Source organism: Larimichthys crocea, chromosome VII, assembly GCF_000972845.2.
Source record: "Larimichthys crocea isolate SSNF chromosome VII, L_crocea_2.0, whole genome shotgun sequence".
Classification (NCBI taxonomy): Eukaryota; Metazoa; Chordata; class Actinopteri; family Sciaenidae; genus Larimichthys; species Larimichthys crocea.
In genome coordinates, this window is record NC_040017.1 from 1,416,344 (window position 1) to 1,439,909 (window position 23,566).

Below are 23,566 nucleotides of genomic sequence, written 5' to 3' on the forward strand. Positions count from 1 at the left end.
AAGTTCAACTGAGGTGATCCTTGTCCTAAAATATCAATCTTCTCTACCTCCAGTGTGTTTACAAAGTTAGTAACCACATTCACATTTTCTCTTCCACGGTATCAGTACACATTTCAAGTACACCAGTCTTGTTTTGTACTACTGTGAAGTAAAAGTTCAATGGATATGGTTTGATTCGTTATGTTTCTGGCTTTGGGGCATCTATTAGTGATATAAGATATATATACATGTTAGGGGTGTGACGAGATCTCGTGCCATGAGATCTTGCGAGATTAACTTTTATAAATTTTAGTTTTAGTTTCAATTTGTGGAAGAAGTTTATTAAAAGCTCATGCTTACATCATGCATGTAAAGAGTTATAATAAAACATTTCAAAATGTGTGTGCAACTCGGTTAAATAAAAGTCTGTTGGTCCAGTCATATATTTTGTCATTGCAGTTTTCTTAAAATCTCGTCTCGTCTCGTTCTCGTGAACCCAATATCGTGTCTTGTCTCGTCTTGTGAGCTGAGTGTATCATCACACCCTTAATATACATATATTCATTTCTTCTATGTTGAATTTGGGTATTTCAGAAAACAAAAATCATTGCATTCAGCTTGGTGAAATGCTTTTTCAGCATCAGGGGAAGCAATGACAATGTCTGCTGGGAATAAATCCTGTTTGATCATAGTGTATGCTCTAACCGATTAGGTTATTCAATCTCAGGGCTTTAGCTCGCAGTTGGTTATCTAAATTAAGCAAGGATAAGTAAGGATGGTCTCTATGAGCCCACTTTATGGGGTCTTTGCCCTCTTTAGAGATCACTCGTCATTTGTCTTATTTATCTGGCATGCAGTGTACGCAGCTTTTCAGTCAAAAACTGCTTCATATTTAAAAGGCATTTGTTTACCCTATATGTTCTTGAGATACTCATATTTTAATAATAATATCTTCTGATGGAGCTCTGTTGAAAGACTCTACATGTTATCCTTGTCTATTATCCTAATCCACAGGAAAAGGGATACTGCAATTTTCAACACACACCAAAAACATCAATTTGTCATGCTCAGCTCTGTGTTGTCAAACTTGGCTCAGTAACATCAGTTTTAGCTGTACTGTTGTCAGTTCAGTTGTAGGCTCAACTGTGCTTTGTACTAATACTTTAACAAGCTACCATTGGCACAATAACATGCTATATTTGGAACATGGTAATCGCTAATATACACACAGTAAAAGCACCATTATGCCATGCTTTAACTACAAACAGTCTAACTAGTGTTCCTCAAACTAATGTAACAAATACAACATGCATGTATGTAATATGTAATGTGTAATGGTAAATAGCCTGTATAAGCTGTTGTTTTTCATGTTTATCATTTTATAGTTATTTTCTTGCTGTGTCAACTTGTACCATTAGCCGGTGCTTTATTTTGAAAGAATAATGCTGGCAGGACAAAACGTTTTTGTAATGTTTGATGTTGATTGCCATTTCAAAAATGAGTAACTGTTTCATTTTAAATATAAAACATATGAAAAAGCACAGTCCAGAATGTGTCATTTTGTCAAGATACAAGTGATATTCATGACTGTACAGATAGTTCACTCATTTTCAATCCAGTCTTTAGATATACAATCTAGAGTTTGTTGTTGAATATTTAATAAAATGTTATAGGGTGGTAACATTTTGTTTTGTTTCCTGAGCTGGTGTTCAGGTCATGTTTTTGGAGCTACAATATTACCAATAAAGCTTTGAACCATCAGCTGGCTATTTATATCATCTGTTCAGCTGGGGATGCAGGAACATTCAGAAAAAGTCAACAGGTGCTGTGCAGATATACAGATAAATGTTAAACTCACATTGCTAGCACGTAAGCGCTAGCTGCTCCTGTGTCTAAATAAACTTTTTGAATACAGACCCCCAGCAACAGCCCACTCGTCACTCTCAAAATTTCTTTTCTAGTACTAAATTTGCTGAGAAGTGTCGACGGGGCCAGAGTCAGGCACACTCAAAATTTCTTTAGAAATTTTTCTAGTTTGAGTTTAACATTTATCTGTATATCTGCACAGCACCTGTTGACTTTTTTCTGAATGATTCCCGTAGCATCCCCAGCTGAACAGATGATATAAATAGCCAGCTGATGGTTCAAAAGCTTTATTGGTAATATTGTAGCTCCAAAAACATGACCTGAACACACAGCTCAGGAAACAAAAACAAAATGTTACCACCCTATAACATTTTTATAAATATTCAACCACAACTCTAAGATTGTATATCATAAAGACTGGATTGAAAATGAGTGAACTATCTGTACAGTCATGAAATATCACTTGTATCTTGACAAAATGACACATTCTGGACTGTAGCTTTATTTCATATTGTTTTATATTTAAAATGAAACAGTTACTCATTTTTGAAATGGCAATCAACATCAAACATTACAAAAACGTTTTGTCCTGCCAGCATTATTCTTTCAAAATAAAGGCACCGGCTAATGGTACAAAGTTGACACAGCAAGAAAATAACTATAAAATGAATAAACATGAAAAACAACAGCTTATACAGGCTATTTACCATTACACATTACATATTACATACATGCATGTTGTATTTGTTACATTAGTTTGAGGAACACTAGTTAGACTGTTTGTAGTTAAGAAGCATGGCATAATGGTGCTTTTTACTGTGTGTATATTAGCGATTACCATGTTCCAAATATAAGCATGTTATTGTGCCAATGGTAGCTTGTTAAAGTATTAGTACAAAGCACAGTTGAGCCTACAACTGAAGCTGACAACAGTACAGCTAAAACTGATGTTACTGAGCCAAGTTTGACAACACAGAGCTGAGCATGACAAATTGATGTTTTTGGTGTGTGTTGAAAATTGCAGTATCCCTTTTCCTGTGGATTAGGATAATAGACAAGGATAACATGTAGAGTCTTTCAACAGAGCTCCATCAGAAGATATTATTATTAAAATATGAGTATCTCAAGAACATATAGGGTAAACAAATGCCTTTTAAATATGAAGCAGTTTTTGACTGAAAAGCTGCGTACACTGCATGCCAGATAAATAAGACAAATGACGAGTGATCTCTAAAGAGGGCAAAGACCCCATAAAGTGGGCTCATAGAGACCATCCTTACTTATCCTTGCTTAATTTAGATAACCAACTGCGAGCTAAAGCCCTGAGATTGAATAACCTAATCGGTTAGAGCATACACTATGATCAAACAGGATTTATTCCCAGCAGACATTGTCATTGCTTCCCCTGATGCTGAAAAAGCATTTCACCAAGCTGAATGCAATGATTTTTGTTTTCTGAAATACCCAAATTCAACATAGAAGAAATGAATATATGTATATTAAGGGTGTGATGATACACTCAGCTCACAAGACGAGACAAGACACGATATTGGGTTCACGAGAACGAGACGAGACGAGATTTTAAGAAAACTGCAATGACAAAATATATGACTGGACCAACAGACTTTTATTTAACCGAGTTGCACACACATTTTGAAATGTTTTATTATAACTCTTTACATGCATGATGTAAGCATGAGCTTTTAATAAACTTCTTCCACAAATTGAAACTAAAACTAAAATTTATAAAAGTTAATCTCGCAAGATCTCATGGCACGAGATCTCGTCACACCCCTAACATGTATATATATCTTATATCACTAATAGATGCCCCAAAGCCAGAAACATAACGAATCAAACCATATCCATTGAACTTTTACTTCACAGTAGTACAAAACAAGACTGGTGTACTTGAAATGTGTACTGATACCGTGGAAGAGAAAATGTGAATGTGGTTACTAACTTTGTAAACACACTGGAGGTAGAGAAGATTGATATTTTAGGACAAGGATCACCTCAGTTGAACTTCAGAAGTAAATATGTAATAGCATGCTTGAAAATGACATTTTAGACATTGACAAGTGAATGATGTCTGAAACTAAACAGTATCCCTTATGCAAAAGGACTTGACTGAAGTCCTGAAGGATTATTGGTTAGCTATCTTTCTACAACATACTTAGAATTTTGCAACATTTGACCTTAGCAGACCATTTCGGGAACTGAGTAAAACTCTGATCTGTATTTTTGGCAGACTGTCTACACTCAGCATTCTGTGGTATACACTGGAGTTAAATGGTCTGATCTTAGGACACCTTTTTGAATGTACACTCCAAAGAAAATTCATTTTGGGCTTTTGTGTCTGTGATCTCTTTCTTTTGGTTACTACCTGAAGCTCATGACCACAGGTGAGGGTTAGATTTCACCACGTCAGTCAGGTGCAACACCAACATCACTACTAATGGATTTCCTGGTCTTCATCTTAATGCAGACTCCAACTCACTGTACTCGACTTCCAATGGACAATTCCACACAGTTCTCTAATTGCAACCAGGAAATATTAAGTGCAAGTAAAGTCTTATAATTTGGTTGCAAATCAGCTCCACTGAGTCAACAGTGAGTCTTGTTCAACTGATTATAGTGGAAGGTAATCGTTTCATTTAAATTTGGTCATTTTTCGTCAATGGTTCTAAGCAGATGCTGGTTGTATTTTAAAACAACCTGACAATGGTTTCCCTGGGATGACTCTTGCCTTCTTGAAGTTCTTTTACGAGGGTGGAAAAGAAGTGACGGAAACTTCTACACAGGAGGGGGAGTCAGAATCTACAGACTCAGACTACAGACATGAAGACACATGTTTCCTAGTAGAGATTCCACAGAGAGGGCTCTTTATGAGCTGGAAAAGGGACTCTGGCTCATGTATAGTTGTTAGTCAAGAGAGATGATATTTTAGACAAGGCTCGACTGTGATCCTTCGCAGTGTTTTACAAAGTCAGGGGCATTGCTTGCCTATGTTGTACCCTTAACCACTTAACACAAACATAGAGAGTGAAGGCTGTTGACTGACTGAAGATATGCTCTTTATCTGATTAGGGAAGCTTGCTCTCGCAGTTGGAATAGCATCAGATCTTTTCACTATTACATTTGTTGTAGAATATAGGAGCGTATGTGCATACATGCATGCCTGCGAGAGAATGCCTGACATCAACTCCCGAAACATTTGTCACAGATAGCCATAGCTCCTGCTGCTTGTAAACTGAGCATGCATACAATGTTGTCAGGTTCTAGTGTTTGTGCTGTTAGCGCTGTGACCTCACGTTCCCTGAGGTGTCAGTACCAGAATATCGTTTCTTCATATTGATACCAGGGACCACTATTTTAAGAAGTTCCATCAGCCAAGTATGAAAGGCCTTGTGCTTTTGTTTGGCCTCGTCTATATTAGGCAGCAGTCTGTCAACATTGTAGTGACAGCTCTCAGTGTGGCAGGTATCTCCTGTACAGAGGAGACGAGACGCTCTGTCTGTGAACCACTGCTGATACCAAGATAGCTCTTTCCATTGTGGCATCATATAAACTAATACAAAACTAATGCAAAGTGGTGTATAGACAATAAAGCAACAATAAATAAAAGCCAAGTAGATATATATGAAGGCCACAGTCCTAAAAGGAAAATGTGACTGAAGAATGATAGCTCACATTGTTGGTGTATGTATGAGTGGTTTTTAGTATCTGGCCCACAACGTTTGGCCTTTAGCCAGGATTTACTGATGCTTACTGTAACTATACCCTAAGTATTTTGGGATGCAATAAGAGATGCAAAACACAACAAAGATGCAGCAATCTTAGTTTCCATTCCTAGCCAAGCCTTAAAGCTCCACTAAGCAATATTTTTAGCCATGCTAGCGTGCAAGTAGCATGACTTTGGGGTGGTGGGGTGGAAGGTATGTAGTAGAGTCATGGTCACTAGCCGATCAATCCTAATGACTATAATGGTCCCGTGACTTTCCATCTAGTGCCACCAGCAGGTTAAATTTTTTGAAAGATTCCAGATTGAAATGGCGTGGCATCTATTATATGGATTGTCATGAAATGTGGTAGACAAGTATGTGACAGTAAAAAGAATGGACAGTGCATATATGCATGTGCCGGTTTCTGAAGAGACGTTTTGATGGTCAAAATGTGTGGCTCTGGCCTCCGCCATGTTGGTAGTTCTGCTTCTTCCGCCTCCCAGCTAATCTAAACATTGGCAAAGACGTGGATCATCAGCTGACCTGAGGTGGGCTGAATCAACCCTGGATGCTCAAGAAAACCATCAATACCCACCTGTCAATCAAAGAGACCACACCTTTAATTCTGTATAACTTAAGTTTTTAAGTTCTATAAAAATTCACCCTCAGTACAGTTGTCATGAACAGGGAAATTAGATGGACATTTGACCATGGGAGCTTATGGAGATTGACTTGCTCTGTAGTCAAGCCAAATGGACGTTTGAGGAACTGCAGTTTTTGGCACTTTCACATAGACTTCATTTCCCAGCCATGGAGGTTGTCTCTTGGTTTAAACTGACAACTCACTCAGCTATTTTTTCCCCTTTGTTAAGTGGCCGTGCTATTGGCTTGATAAGACGCTCCAAGATGTTATATGGACAAATGAATGAACCCCGTTTGAGGAAATGCCTTTGCTTCCACTTTGTCAGACTTTGTCTGAAATGTATACTTCGTCTTTTCCAAGAAATATTCAGTACAAGAGAGAAATATAAGAACCCACTGAGGCGCACATTGATCTTAGCTAATGACCACAAAAGTGCATTCATTAACTAGACTCTACCTCTGAATGTATATAAGTACAATTCATTGTTTTCCGTATTTGGTCAGCTATTCTTATTAATAAATAGATCCACAAATTAGTCTAAAAATCTCATTTAGAACATCCAGTGGGACTGACGGGTTATATCAAGTGCTGTGAAGGGTTTTATATAATCTGGCAGCTGCTGGGGGAGGCAAGAGAAGCTGCAGGCAGCAGAAACCTTATCCATGCAGGTCTACAGCTGTAGTGGATGCACGTCTGTCACAATTTAATTCAGAATTGCGAATGGATAGAGAAAGTGTGTGTTTGTGTGTTGGGGGATGAAACCAGGAACCAACTGTGTGTGTGTGTGTGTGTGTGTGTGTGTGTGTGTGTGTGGGAGACAAGTCTGGCTGGAAAAGCCAGCTCTCTGCTCCTATAAATGGGGTCCAAGGCGAGGCTCTGGTTTGGGAGATGTCTGATTTTTATGGACTGGAAAGTGGGACAGTTTAAGATGAATATAGTCTCTTTCTCTTAGACAGCAGTCTAGATGGAAAATCCAGCTGGAGCCAGATTGTTGTCAGTGTCTAGATGTACTGTAGATGTAGCAGAGTGCAGCCACTTTACGTCAACATCACAAGCATTTGTAGGGATACGCCATGTTCTTTTTGGTTAAATATGTCTGTAAATATAATGCTTCCTTCATTTGCCAAATAAGAAGCAGAGTAAACTCCATTAAATTACATTAAGGCAAACATCCTTTAATGGAAATAATGATCATTTACAGCTATGTCAACCTTTAAAATGTGTGAAGGAAACTCCATAATGGATTAGAGTGTTGATGTGGGTTTACTCTACAAATAAATGAAACACAGCCTTTAAGACTTACTTTTGTGCACTGAACAACACTGGCTGCAGTCGTGTGTTGGAGAAAGCGGGTCAGTGGTGGTGATGATACAATATAATGGTTGTAATGAATCAAATAGCATCAAGTGGTTCAGATTTTCTCTGCAAGCTCTTTTGCCATTGGACTGTGGTCAGTAACATACTGTTAGTGTGGAACATTCCTCCTGCAAGTCCAGACAACACGTCATATCTGTTGATGGACTGACATTTTTGGAGAATGTCCTAGTGTCGATGCTCTTGTACTACCACGCTGATACTCAGGAGTCTTTCTCTGGTTTGTCAGTGGGCTGCTTGTTGGTTTGAAGCGCTTCCTTTTTGGTTTACAGCACATTTTGCCTCACTAAACTCCATGTGGCACCTCTGCTCTGCCAGTCTTTTTTCTGCACCTGTCACACACACATGATTCTTTATTTTTACTCCCTAAAATGGCGTATTAATACTTCCATAAACAATTCAAGTTGTACCGCAAGTCCTCGCTGACAGCTCGATGATGGAGGTGAGGATAAAGGGGAGTATAGAGGCTTTAAAGCTTGTCAACAGTTGTCATAGAGAGTGCTCTCACTCTCTCAATCTTTTTCTTTTGCTCTCTCTGTCTCCGCTTCAGCTACACTGTTAATTAATACCCAGGGATCTCCATCTGACATACAGTGGCCTGACTGGGTTACACCGGTGGTGAACAACAAGTTGTTTGGCTTCAGGGAAAGTGGTTTCTGTCTCATTGCTGCACTATTTAGCCACTGACCACATTCCGGCATTTGGACCGAACTCTGAAGCTGTGGTCTCAACTCCAACATTAACAAACTGGCTTTTCTAAGTAGTATATTTTATTCACTATGAGTCCACTTGCATGCTATTTCATAATTTGTTTTTCAGTTTTAAGACTTGGCAGTTTGCCTTCGCATGCAAGGTTAAGCACAGAGTATGGGCAGGTGGATTGCTTCAGAGCATTGGAGCAGGCTGTATCCAAGAACAACAGCCTTGAATGTTAATCCGGTTATTATAGTCATTCCTAATATGATGTTTTAGCTGCATGCTCATGTAGATGAAATTATGAAGACCGTGTCATCAAGCACAGTGGAAAGTGAATGGAAAGTCATAACACCAGATACCATAACTTTCAGATGTTTTTTAAAGTACTGCAAAACCATGTTCAGGGCTTTGACAAAAACAATCCTAATTTATTGTGCTGTTTTTTTTTTTAGCACTTAACAGTATTCATCAGAGGACAGAGTGTGCTCTGTTGTCATTTAGATGGCTCAGTTATGAAAAGGAAGTAATCACAATTAGAGCTGAGCTATTTCTGTGACAACTAAGCAAACTGATGACAAAGATTGTAAAATGCAGTTGAAAGATGCAGAAAGTGTCAAGAATGAACCATCACACTCAGGACCTTTTAAAGCAACCTTATATAACCATTTAATAACAGTTTTTAAATCATATGATGCTACACTGACTTGTAATGAGGTGAATGGTGCCTCTATCATTCCCACACTGTGCTCAGTATGCCTCTTTCTGCACTATGTATCTTTGTGCTTTGGGTTTGTTCATCTAAGAGAAGTATGTAAAATGTTAAAATGTTCTTCTCTGATGTCCTGATTGGGAGTGGAGCCGGTGTCATGTCAGAACCGGAGCTGAGCAAGCAGGCAATGTAACCAGGCTCTATGGACATAATGGCAGAGCCTAAGAGGATGCTGACGGAGGAAAATAATAAATTAAAAAATGTAAAAATGCAAATAAAGACAGAGACAGAGAATTTCTCCATTGACATAAAGTGTCTTCATTAAATGCACCCAGGCAAAGATAGGAGTTGATAACTCTGGCTGTCTAGACATTGGTGGTGTTAGACTAAAGCCTAACATCAGCGCCTGAAGAACATAGTGATGATGGAGTTGATGGGGTTGTGCAAAAGTAGGTCAGAAATACAGAATAATAAGAGATGAACAAAGGGTTGTATTGATATTGAAAGACCAGTTGACTCGTGCAGCACCAGTACCCTGTAACCATGCCAACCACAGAAACTATAACAAAAAGGCCACTGTCATGTGTTCAGCAGATCCATATGCAGTGATGTTTACCCAGGTCAAACGGCTCATTTGTCTGGTAGTCTTCTGCAGGCCTTCTCCCCACCGTCTCCACCAGAAGGAAAAAAATACATGTTCAAATGAACTGGCTCAGGCAGTCTGGTCTAAAATTACTACATGTATGAATACGTATCAGCAGGAGTATTTAGTTTGAGATATAAACAGTATGAGAGAAGATGTCATATGTGTCTGGCTCTGAAGATAAGACTATTTTAATCCTTTATTATTATTTTAGCTCTTTAGTAGCTATTTATTCTTTTGGACATTGTGTTTCACTTGGCACCTCTGCCTGACTTTGCAAGTGTCGAAGTTCATTTTTTATAATGTCTCCACATAACAGAAGACCTCATGACATGTGTGGTGCTTTTTGAAGACCTAATGATTCTCAGTGACAACGATGTGGGAAATCCACGCTTCCATGAAGTCTTTCCCTTCTAAATGATTGGCACAAAAACACAGACCAGTCTGCAACTCAGAATTTTTGACACCTCTGGTTGTTTTCATAGTGCGAAGGTGATACCAGAGTCCTCTGCTGTTTTTCTGTTCTAGGGCTGTTCATTGATGTATGGGTCCTGGGGCTAGGCTTGAGGTATAAACAGAAGATCCCACTTGGAAGCTCCAGGCTTCTTCTGTCAGCACAAATTCACTCTCGGGCTATGAGTGTGCTGGTGGCCAGATGGGTGGGCCATACATGACAGATTTGGTATTGGTGAGAACAAGAGGAGGGATGGAAAAGATGCTTGTTACATAATGGTACAGGCTATCTATCAGCCTCCATAGAGTGGAGGAGGTGTGACATCCCTGGACAGGCTGTTCCCGAGATGAGACGAATTCAGACGTGCCTCACGGTGGGATCAGGCTGTCTGAGTGGTTTCTATCTCACCCTGGTGTTTCAGTTGGAAGTTTGCCCTGTGTCATGTCACTATCACGTTTGCTCTGGGCATTATTCCCTTTCTACATCTATAGACATTGTTCAAATCCAAATTGTATTCTATAACAGGCTAATAGTAGTCTGCAGTTGCTTTCTAATTCCTACAGACCTATGTAATCGTCTCATGGGGACATTATAGGTCAAATACTTGGGTCACTTCTCTTGAGGGTTATGAAAGACACTTATCCCCAGCCCCAGTGTGCCATCAGTTAAAGCTTGCCAGCCTGTGCGTATTTATCCTTATTTAGTGTTAGTGAGCTGTAGGGACATTGAAATCCTCCCTTGGCAAGACATGAGAGATAATATGGCTCATTATTGTCCACACTCTTGATAAAGTTAGATTAAGGTCAAGAGCTGTGTACTAAAACCTTGTCGAGATGTTGGCAAAATGAACTTAATAAGTGACCCCTTGGCCTTTTCACATCTCTGGTGTCTGATTTCACTGCTCACCTGAGCCTGGAGCCTAAGTTGTGGTTCTAAAGTCTTGGTTCATCCTGTGTCTCCAGAGACATACTTGTGCAATGACATCTTGTCTGTTGAAAACTGGCTGTAGGCTTATTTTAGCTCAAACAGGACCTGGTTATACTTGTCTGTGTTTACCTTAAATGGAAACTAAGATAAATCCCACTGGAGTCCAACACATACATAGTTGTCAGCCAGCTCAGCTTGTGTTTTACATGTATTTGGATTGTCTTGCAGCACAAATTTTTGATTTCCTGCCAAGTATTTGAATAATCTCCCCTTTATCTTGATTGTCATTGATTGCGTCAGGTTGCTTGTTGGAGTTGAGCCCAATAATTCATTTAATCAGGTAATTCAGACTCTCTGTGACTGTAACTGGACTTTCTCAATGAGCATCCTAAAGGCTAGAGGCTAAAAGTAGACAGTGTGCAAAACAGCTAGAGAGTTCAAAAAGTTAAGAAAGAAATAAGCAATATACTCAGCTATATCCTTGGTGTTTGTTTTGTGTACTTATTTGGTCTTAATTCTAATTAATTGCGAAAAAAAAAGCCTAAAAGGAAGAAGACCCACTCTGCAGGCTCACCAGCGGTTTTCCTTGATGACTTTGTTAAGATGTTTTTGAATCAGCTGCTCCTGAGAAAAGCATGTGTAGTCCATCAAAAGGAAAAAAAGGCACCTGGGCAGTTAGCACCATAATACTATTACTACTACTACTACTACTACTACTACTACTACTACTACTACTACTAATAATAATAATAATAATAATAATAATAATAATAATCAATCAACAGTAGTGGATGGAAATGCGGATTAAAATTAAAAATTCTTTTGATTGAAACCTGACTTCTGTAACATACAGTAGTGATGCCAGACTTCAGTCAGCTGCCATGAGGAAACTGCAGCCAGAGGCTCAAGCTTAGGCATTGTTTCTACAAATAATCCCCTAAAAAGTCCTAACTTCTATTGAAAAATGGAAAAATGTGCACAATAGTTGCAGTATCATTAAGATTATACTACCCAAGAAAATCGAGAACTCAGTTTGACTGTCAGAAAATTTCAGTTTGACTGTGGCAGAAATGAAAGAATTCTCTGAGTGTTACACTGTGCTTTTTAACGCAGTTAAATCAGACTTGTACCAATACTCTGTGGCATTCTGTTTATAGTGGGAACATGGTCTAACCTTGATCCGACCCATCCATCAGTTGTACTCAAGTCTGAGTTTTGCGAATGGCTCCTGTAGCCTGGTGTGCTTACCAAACGTAGCGTGTTAATGGTCATGTTGTCGTACATGCTCAATATTAGCTCACTGAAGGAAGCACCTCTTCTTTGCAAAGTGTGAAGCATCATAGTATTTTCAAGATGATTTCTTGAGATGCATTCAGCCTTCTGCTGGTATAGTTTTGCCTGGTATATTGCCCAGATAATCACCACAGTTATGAGCAAATGCAGAGTCTGCCGTTACGCCATGTTAAATTGCATGGCAGCGTTTCTCAGAGAAATGAGCACTAGTCCATAAAACAGGATGTTCTTCCTGTATTTACTTTATTGCTCCCAACTCAGACACGTGTGACCAATAAGCGGAGGGAATGTACTCATGTGGTTTCTAGTGATGCATTTTGGATGGCTTGGATATTTCTGTGTGTGAAAAGAAACCAACCAAGAGGGAAAACGCTCAACTGATTTGAACCAGGACAAATGAACTATAGGAGAGAAAACACTCATTTAATCAGCTATCAGTCAGTTGGTAATACAAGCCAAGTTAGGTTTGGCAGTTTGCTGAAAATGTTTGGGTTCAGAGACTGATAGTTTCCATTCAGTCTATATTAAAAAGGTGTAGAAGGATGTCTATAACTGTCCTTGATCTTCCACAGAGATCATATTGGGTTCACACTGCCTACTCTCTACTCTCTGTTACTTGTGTATTCTTGGAAATTTAAAGGTGACGCTTAAGGGTATTTTCCTCATAAGATTATAGTATGTCACCTGCATTGTAAACGTCTGTTTTCTGGCAGGCCCAGCAGACAAGCTGGAGTAATCACTACCACAGAGAGTAGCTGGCTAGGTCCGTCTGCTCTCTCGTGTGAGCAGCACGTTTTTCACTCTTCGCTGTCGGGTCTGCAACAACCATCTAGTCATTGTGTACAGCACTGCTAGACTAGATTAAATCAGCCTAGCTGTAATAGACTATCTTTTATTATCGTATGCTATTAACAGATTTTTTAAAATGCCAGTAAAGATGGTACAAACTTCTTCAAGATGTTTTTTAAAATCAGCAGGCTGATGACATGCACAGCTTCTCCTGAGATGATCCACACTTGTGTATGAATGTGACTTTAAGACAGTTACACTACATATTTTGTTAAATTTAAGCCACATTAAGCCCACAGGCAGGGAGCAGAACATTGGTTGGGCGCTCTCCTCTTGCTTGAAAAATATCTCGGACTGAGTGGGCCTGGAAAACGACTCTGGTGGTTTTCATGGTAGCAATAATGCTGTACAGTCTAAGGCTCTACCAGACCACAATCTCTCATATAGAATTACTTGGCATTTGTCAGCTCTAATTGGTTGAAAGCACTCTGCTGCGTGTGTGTGCAGGGTCTAAATCTGTTTGTGGTTGCATGCGCCAAAAGGAAAAGTAATCTCTTTGGTGATTGCCATAAGACTGAAATGGTGATGACAGCAGAGACTAAGTTCGATGGATGTTATTGTAGCATAGGCAGACTTTGACCTGTGTGTGTGTGTGTGTGTGTGTGTGTGTGTGTGTGTGTGTATGTGTATGTGTGTCTTGTTTTTTGCATGCACTGACCTATCTTAGTGTTTGTCCTGCGTGCTAAGTGTGATGTGACACATATGAAACCAAGACGGTGTTAACGTAAAACCTCTGTGGGCCACATACATTCTGGCTCACGTCTATGTTTTGACCAGCCATGAGGAGTGAGGCGCCACAACAGTCCTAATAAAACCAGGCCCGGCATGTGAGTGCACACGCTTAAACATACACAGAGAATCTGAGCTGACCTTAGACAGCAGGGCAGACGGCTGTAAGCTGGCACTATGACCTCAATGGAGGTGGTGATGTGATGTGCCCAGAACCAGACGGCTGGACTGAGATGTACGCCTCGCTGGGGGCAGACACATCGCAGTTAGGTGAAAACAATATGTCATAGTTTGGAAGTCTTTCTGTAGGTTTTAATCTGCAGGAATTGATCTGTGTTATGGCTATACTGTGTCAGCTATTAGTTGTTGATGATGATGATGAAACGCACCTTCCTGTTATTGCATTGCCTTTTTGCACCCATGCTGCCTGTTTGGGCATATCCTTGTTTTTTGTGGTGGCCACAACCGTAGACCATTGACCATACAGTCATGGACGAAAGTATTGGCACCCCTGGAATTTTTACAGAAAATGTACCATTTCTCCAAGAAAAGTGTTGCAATTAAAAATGTTTTGTATACACATTTATTTCCTTTAAGTGCACAACACAAAAAAGCAGAAGAAAAAAGCCAAGTTTGACATCATTTTACACAAAACTCCAAAAATAGACTGGACAAAATCATACCTCAAAAAGCACCCAGAAATTGGATGGATTGGTTGGAGACAAAGCGCTGGAGAATTCTGAAATGGCCAGCAATGAGTCCGGATCTAAATCCCATAGAACACCTATGGTGAGATCTCAAAATTGCTGTTGCGAGAAGACCTGAAGCAGTTTACAAAAGAAGAGTGGTCTAAAATTCCAGTGGAGAGGTGTAGGAAGCTTGTTGATGGTTATAGGGAATGATTGGTTTCAGTTATTTTCTCTAAAGGGTGTGCAACTAAATATTAAGTTGAGGGTGCCAACAATTTTGTCTGACCCAATTTCTGAGTTTTGTGTAAAATGTCAAATTTGGCCAGTGCTTCCGTCCATGACTGTATGTATGTTGTCATCCTTCCTGTAGTTGCCCTAGCTGCCCAGAAATTCAGAGCAAGCATGCCAGAAGGCCAACCGCAGCTTCCTTTTTACAGTCTGTAGTTTAAACTTATAGATGTCCTATAACAGACTTACAAATGCGGACCAGTTTAGAGGCAAATAATGGAAAGTTAAAACCCCTAAAAACCAAATACAGTAGTAGCAACTTAAAAGTTCCCGTTCAAGCTGAACGCCAGCTGAATGGCAGCCGTCTTCCAGCTGAGTCCCAGCTGGCTCCCTGCCAAGTTCCGTGACTGGAGTGACCCCCCTCCTTCTCTTGGGCGTGTCTATTTTTTACTGTAACTCCACCCACTCATGTGATTACAGGGTATGACCAGGAGATGGCGCTTCTCTCACAGAACTTATTTACAGTTGTTCTACCTGGAGATGACGTAGCTTACACACCTCGTTAGCATTCTCGTTGCTCAACCTTTTGTTTGCGCTTACAGTAACAGGCTTATTGGTCTCCCAGTGTCACAGATCACAGAGCGGAAAATGCAGCTGGTTTGACTACTGCATACTGTACAGTAGCCGTATGATTTGAGCGTGTACATGAATTGAAATTAAATTTAAGGTGTTTATATCTAACATGTCAGCATTCACCAAATCAACAACATCTAGGCTGTTCTGCCTTTACTAGTGGTGGGCTGTTATCTGCGTTAACGTGAGACTCTTATCAGGCGATAAAAAAAATATCACCATTAATCTATTCGCAAAGCTGTTCCAGCCTCTCAGGTCGCTTTTTTACTTTTTGACTTTTTTCTCTTTTGTTCGTTTTTGTTTTCTTCACTGTAACTCCGTGGAGTCCTGATCTCTATAGCAGTTTAGAGAGTTTTGTGCTTTTGTCGTGTTTTTCTCATGGTTTTTCTTGGTGATGTTTTTTAAATGCCGCTTCCACCTGGACAGCTGCCTTTGTTTACTCTGGGAAACAGCTGATCGCGCTAATGCCGGCCGGCATTGGCGCGATCAGCTGTTCGATTGGCGCATTAATCTATGGCCACCACTAGTCTTTGCATAATTACAGGAGCGTCTCTTCTCTTGTGTTCGCGCCTCTCTCTCGCTTATCTGCATGTAAACAACAAACTAACCCTTAAAAAAGTTACAAAAAACGGTTCGGACGTCTCAGGGCTGCCAGGCCTGTGTGTCAGACCTGCAGATACAAGCGATGGTTTATTTTTAATTAACAGTTTATTTGGAGGGGAGGGCTCGCTGTTATTGTGCGCACATAGAGCTGCAGGAAGCCCTTTGTTATGCAGGTATTTACTGTAGTGCACGCTTTAGGCCAGGTAAACCATACAAACCTCATTAGCATCTCATTGTTTGCACTTGATGGGCTTTTTGGTCTCCCAGTGTCACAGATCACAGAGCGGAGAATGCAGCTGGTTTGAGTACTGCATACTATACAGTAGCCTTGTGATTTGAGTGTCTTCATGAACATGAATGACTCCTTTTCATTTTCGTCCATTCCATAGGCTAAATGGCGTAAATGGAAAGAATATTGTAGTGACCCGGAACAATGAAACTACGAAGCAACTGGTTTTGCTGGACTTTATTCCTAATCTGGAACACAGGCTCCTGTGGCCGTAGCCAACGGCAAAAAAACAATAAAACCAGGCAAGCACAGCAGCCTATAACATTAACACATTAGCTACTTCGTGCCCCTCATCGCCATGGCAACTGCCATGACTGACAGGCTTCACAGCCTCTAACAACGCCACCCCCCCAGGCGTCACCCCATACACTGCAGCCTAACTTACTGAACACAACTCAACAGCCACAGTGTATACACAGCCCGTTACAATATGTATGAAATAAGTGAAGTATGTTTGGTCTTAATAAAGTTTGCAGTATATATGTTATGTTTTTATTCTACATGGACACCACTGTTTATTTTCCACTATGCCTCCCTCCATTATAATAATACACGGCACAGCTTTTTAAAGTCCAGAGAGAAGTCTGTTGCAAAAGTCCACGGTGACTCTCCTTTGCCAAAACGTCTGTATGTCCGCGACGAGCTCCTGTTTTGTGCCTGGCTTAGCCTCCTTGCGAATAAAGTCTTTCATGGAATGCCTAAATATATGTTTGATGGTTTCGTAAGCTTATACTGCAAACTTTATTAAAACCAAAAATACTTGACTTATTTCATACTTGATTCACCCGTAATTCTTTCGATTTGCGCTTTACGCCATTTAGCCTATGGTCACTGTTTAAATCAACAACATCTAGGCTATGTTACGGACGTTACGAGCGGAGTTTTCTTTAATAACGCGTTTATGTTGGCATGTTCTTGTTGCTGCCTCAGTGTTATCTTATCACAACTTTTTTTTTTTCCATCAACTGATCCGCTGATCAGCTGATCAGCTCACCCCGGCGTATCTGTTCAGATGTGTCTTTAGACAGTCGACGGTGAGAGCGGAACATCACTGCTCCTCCCCGTGGACAAATGAGGCATTGCAGCTGGTTTTCAAACAGACTGCTTAGGGGCGTTTCCAGTCGGGGCCTCACTGACTACGTCATCGCGGGGGATTACATTTCGGTCACGCACCAGCCAAGGACCTGTGACGGACCTGTGACGGACCAGTCACGGTCCCGTCACGGTTCCGTCACGGAAACACGGGAACTTTTAAGTTGCTACATCTGTAAACTAAACACTCAAAGACTCGGCTAATCTACTTCATCAAGACTCTTAACACTCAAAGACTCGGCTAATCTACTTCATCAAGACTCTTATAGGAGTGTTCAAATGTGATTGAGAGGACTGGCAACAACCACAACTGTCATCACTTTTTGATGGAAGCATGTGACATCACCCTTTTCCAACTAAGCCTCGCCCCAATTCAACCAGTGAGAAGAGCTCAGAAAAAATACAACTACACAAAAGCTGACAATTAATAATGAGAAAATCTGTTTTAGGGCCTTAAAGGTGTTCACTTAAATCTAACAGTGTGCCAACCTTCGTCTATATTTAGTGCGCAGACAGTGTTAATCACACTTCTTGGTCAGTATTGAAATTGCAAGCTAGCCACCCTTTAACCCTGCACCATGCTGTGTTTCACAGCATGTATTTAAAAGCAGAAAAGGCTAAAAATCTATTTTTGGGTGAGGGCATGACTAATTAAATTAATGCTTTACTCATGCTACTATATCTCCAAATAGTTTATGTTGTAAATAAATAGATGCAGCATTAATCTCTACTTCTGTCCATAGTCACGACTGTTCTGAGTAAGAGTTGGCTGTTAATGCTGGACAATTAACACTTCATCATGCTGACTGACCTCTAATTTTACCCCTCTGCTGAAACTGAACAGAGCTGGTTTTAGCACCTGGTGCTGACTTTAGTTGTGCTATAATTTTGAAAGCTGTATCAGATCATGTATGTATGTGTGTCAAAACAGTAAGGAAATGTGTTGCAGCACCTGGAAGTAATCATTGTTGTCACAGGGCACACACACACTCAATCAGTGCATCTTTCTCCTGCCTAAATAGGCCTCCCAGGAGCTATTCTGTAGCAGCGATTACCCCATTTGGGCAGGATTTATTTTCTGAGAAGTAAATTGGATTATTTTTTAATAATGTGTATGCTGATCAGTGGTTTCAAGTGCATGTGTGTCTGATATTTTCCCCCTCCATTTCTGTATTAATTACAGTGCCAGATATCTAGTGTTTTTTTTTGTCACATTCAACTCCCATCAGGACAGACTGGAATAGTAATTCTATCCTAATGGGGCATTAGGGAGATCTTTCTAACTCACTGCTTTTATATCAGTGTCACTCTTTATTAAAGGTACCATGTGGGGATTTCTTGTAAACAAACACATCTATGTTTACATGCAGCAACACTCTGTGTCTTTAACAGACACACTAGACCAGACATGTCCAAAGTCCAGCCCCCAGATTTCATGCGGCCTGCGGCTTTGTCTTTATAATGTATAAGTTATGGCCTGCTAGGATTGTCAGATCCTCTATGGCTGGAAGGTTTGGCTTTTCTGGCTGACATAATGAAATATATGAATACATATGTGTTATGTACCTGTAGATGTGACACAAAATATTACTTTCTTAATGGTTTTCTAAAAGAGAAGAGAAAGAGTAATACATTTTAAACTTAAATGCTAACAGACTTTGCATTACTCATTATAAAACATTTTCAAAGCTACATTAGTTACATCAGTTTTATGATGTAAGTTATATTTTTTCCTCTACCTGCTGCTGACGTACAGTATGTTTACTTTTCATGACACACTACCACCAATTATTAATCAGGGAAACTGTATAAAAACATCAGAAGAAAGAATTATGTCGCTGGTGTGTTTGTCCACAAACACAGGATCTGCTCTGACAGACTCCAGAGATTCAAGAATATTAAGGCCAGGACAAAAATAGCCTTTCCGTTAGTCCCAGACACTTGTCATTTTAGCCATTCTCTCATTAACGACTAGCACAGCTTTTGTCTCAAGAATCTCCTGTGTTCATTTGAAGGAACTCAGCAGTGTCTTTTTACCCAGGAATTCTGTGGTCATGGTGTTCTACAAAGGCTCATCTTCTCCACATGACTCCTGTCTTCCCTTACTGCCGTGTCCACATCACGAGTGGTGATTCCTCCTTATTGCTCACAGGCTGCAGATAAATGATCTCATCTGGTGGGATGTAAACTGTTTTCATGATGTCCATGTTCTCCCGGTGTTTTTCTCTCTGATGTAAGATAATTTACTGACAATGGAACTCTTAATGGGAACCGGGGTAAACAGTCAACATTTAACACAAATGTAGCTAGATAGTGTGCCTGAACGCAGACGGTGGACACAAGCTTCTCATGCTGCTAATGTGTTGCTCAGACTAAGCCTCCTTTGTAGATGTACAGAGATCTAATTGCCCTGTTGAGATCTGGTGTTACTACTCTGTTGCCAGTCTGAAGGAGGAAAAGTTTTCCCTCGGAAGTCCTCTAGCTGCACCGCATCAACTCTCTGTCATTTGTGAGTTCTCTGGTGGACCATAAACTGAAGTCTGAGGTGAACTGCAGCTGCTGTTAGCTCAGTTTGTTAGCCAGGTTGCACAGCTAGTGTTTTAAGCACAGGTGTATTGGTCAGTAAAGCTGACCTCAGCCTCTATGAACCTAAGGGCTGAGGCTAAGAGGAAGCTAAGAACAGAAAAGGAGAGAACGACTGAAAGAAAAGAGTAAATCTTAGAATGACTTTCCGTCGTGGGTGAGAGCTTGGTGAAATAAAAGGCTAAAAGATGCAGATGTGTTTCTTGCTGTTGGACTAGTAAGTAATGTTAGCTGGCTTCTGTCTTGTGTTGACCTTTCTTGATGTTTGGCTGTTAGAAAAGTTGGAGATTCGCTTGTTTTTGATCATAAGTAAACATAAATACACATGTACAGCTGTCCATATTTACCACAGTTGCACTATGCAATGTTGCATTTAATCAAAGTGCACTAACTTGCCCGCTATGGAGCTTTAAATCTGGGACTTTTAATCCATGTGGTTGGTAAAAAGATGTGAAATTGTTGATAGAAAGCTTTTTTAAATCTCCTTGCTTTCTCTCTTTTTTTGGCAACTTCTGCCTCCAAGGTCAAGAATGAATTGTCAAGCCCAACTGCATTTACTTAATGATTATGAATTCTTATTTGAATTAGAATTATAGTTGGTTAATTTTGTTTTGATGTGTAAAATGACCATCTTTATTCTTAATAATAGACAAAATATCAGAGAGGAAAATTCTCCTTAAGACATGCCACCCAAAAACCTATTATGCAACTCTGGAAACTCTGGAAGAATAGGAATGGAAAAATAAAATGGAAATCAAATGGTGTAAATCAATTCAAGTTGTATAAAATTTCAGGAAAATGTACTTTTTCCAGGGACTTGATAATTTTACAGCACTTTTGATGCACTTACAAACACATCTTCAGACCGGGCAAGTGGAGTTACATTTCCACGATCAAAATCTTTAAATAGGAGCAGCAATGATTGATGATCCAGCTCGGAGAAAGTTGTATGTGTCCATCCTGTTTATCGTCTCGTGTTTAGCACTGAAAAGAAGTTGGAGGTTTTTATTTATAAGGCTGTACTCTACTCAATAGTTACTGCCTGTAGCTTAAACATATGGAGGTAATTTAAGATAACAGACTTGTCTATGAGCGCTGATGCATTCACTTAGACCACAGCCATTAAAAATGTGTTTATATGCCATGTTTGACTCCATATCCTGTCTGTATAACAGTGGTCTATACACGGGTCTGCCTTTTAAATCCTGAAAAGTGTCTCTAGGGACCTCCACTGTACATAGTCTGAGGGGAAACATGCCTGGATGAGTGACACATTGTCCAGTAAAAACTGATGCTGTTCATTCCTGAGATAACACAGGCAACATGGAGTTCCCTGTCTATCGTCCAGCTACAAGTTGTATCAGTCTGTCACATCCTGCGATGTTTGTACCAGTCTGGCTCTGTGGTCACGTTCACTTGCTTTGTTTGTTTTCAGTTGGATTTGTGAAATGAGCCGGTAAGAGTTGTGTCGATTGTTAAATAAGCAGTGGAAAACTGGTGGTAGCTTACAGCTTCAGTACAACTTCAAATGAATACACAAGACACTAAAGATCTTAGATTTTGTAGTATGCACAGTGCATGGTTATGCAGTGGTTAGGGTTAGTTTGCATGTTCTCCCTGTGTCTGGATGGTTTCTCTGCAGGTATGTCGGCTTCCTCCCGCAGTCCAAACACAATTTAATTGGTGACTCTAGATTGCCCAAATTGAATGGTTGTTTGTCTTTGTGTGTCTCTCACCCTTGTGACCCTGATAAGGATAAGTGGTTATTGAAAACAGATGGATGCATAGTTTCACAATTCACTTTAAATAAGTTAAAGTACATCCATGATTATAATGAATACTTCTTGATTGGGCTTGATAAACTGCTGCCAGGTATTCTTGTCTGGTATGTAATACAGTCGTCCCTCGCTATAATGCGGTTCACTTTTCGTGGACTTAACAGCGTACTGTACAGTATTGTGCTCTGCGTCCTAAATTGGCTAAGGGAGAACTGCACATGTGTTCTGCGTCCTGATAAACTAAGGGAGTACTGTACAAGATGCGTGTAAAAAGGTGTATAAAACTGTGTGGTTAGGGGTTTTACGGCCTTAAAACATGTATAATAATTGTAAAACTTACTTCGCGGATTTCATTTATTGCGGGTTATTTTTAGAATGTATCCCCCCGCGATAAACGAGGGACCACTGTATTCTGTATTTCTTGACATTCTGATTGGTCTCAGCAGAGTTCCTTAGCCTGGACCATTTTGAATAGTCTGTCTGCTGCATGCCTTTAATGAAATCAGTTCCCAGACCAGCATGCTAATTTAGTGGGATACAGATTGTAGTTTTTTAAGGAACATAGTGCATTAGGTGTGCTATGAATACAGATAAACATTAGATGAAAACACAGCTAAAGTATTTTTATTTGCTCAACACATTTTCATAGTCTCCACATGACCACATAGAAAATGACTGAAAATGACAGTTGGTGAACAGGACAGTCCTGCTGTTATTCTTGTGGTTTGGTGTTAAAAGTCCCCTGACATTAAACATCAGCCTTTATTGAAAAACTACACTACAACTGAACTTGGGCATAAAAATGGCTATAATGTACAATACCATACAATTACCCACTCCTCATTCTATATTCTTCTATATTGGTGTTATTTTCTACATTGCCATATCTGTATTAACACTGAAGGCATCAAAACTATGAAATAACACATGCAATTATGTGGTAACCACCTTTTGCTTTGATGACCAATACCATCTGGTTTGCACTTGGTTGGGACCATCATTTGCTCAGCATATATGCAAATTCCTTCCAGACAGTTGAAGGTATTCCAGGTGACGAGCTCCGAAGCTGATTGAGAGAATGCCAAGAGTGTGCCAAGCTGTCATCAGAGTAAAAACGTTGCTGCTTTGAAGAGTCTAAAACATAAAACATATTTTGCTTTGTTTACACTTCTGTGTTTATCACATAATTCACAAATGTGTCCAAACTAAATGGTACTATATATTTTAAATGAACTGCGTCAAGGCTGCAGCCACTCATCAACCTCTTCTGCCAACTTACAGACACCTCATTAACTGTCTCACTCACTCGTCCAAATGAATATTGGCTTCCCTTCTCTTAGTTCGCACAGTCACCTAGCTCTCACTCCTCTGCTTCTGTCACTTTTTCCACTCTTATTTGTCAATTAAGTAAGGTCATTTTCCAGCTGGGATACGGTGAGAGTGATTTTGTTTATATTTTTGCAGCGTCAGTAGAAATGACAGTGCGAAGAGTAATGCACCCCGCTGACTTTAGTCAGAGAGAGTAATATAAAGCTTTACTGTTGAAAATAAACAAATCATCTGTGTATGTCTATGCATTCATGCATCCATGCAGTGTTCAATTCTGTGTGCAGTCTGAGAAACATCATTCAGTGTGCTCACACAAGTTTTTACTCCGTGTGCACAGCTGTAGCCCATTAATCATCAGAGCTGCAGGATCATTTTGCTTTTTGCATCATTACTGTTGTTTGTACTAGTAGAAAATACTTTAGTAATTTGGTAACACTTTCTAAGAAGGCCGCATC

At 39.9% G+C, this 23,566-nt stretch overlaps 1 protein-coding gene across 1 annotated transcript in view; it reads left to right on the forward strand.

The window, feature by feature from the left end:
• Positions 1 to 23,566, forward strand: part of snx19b (sorting nexin 19b) — a 50,893-nt gene that overhangs the window by 14,373 nt on the left and 12,954 nt on the right. The window lies entirely within an intron of this gene.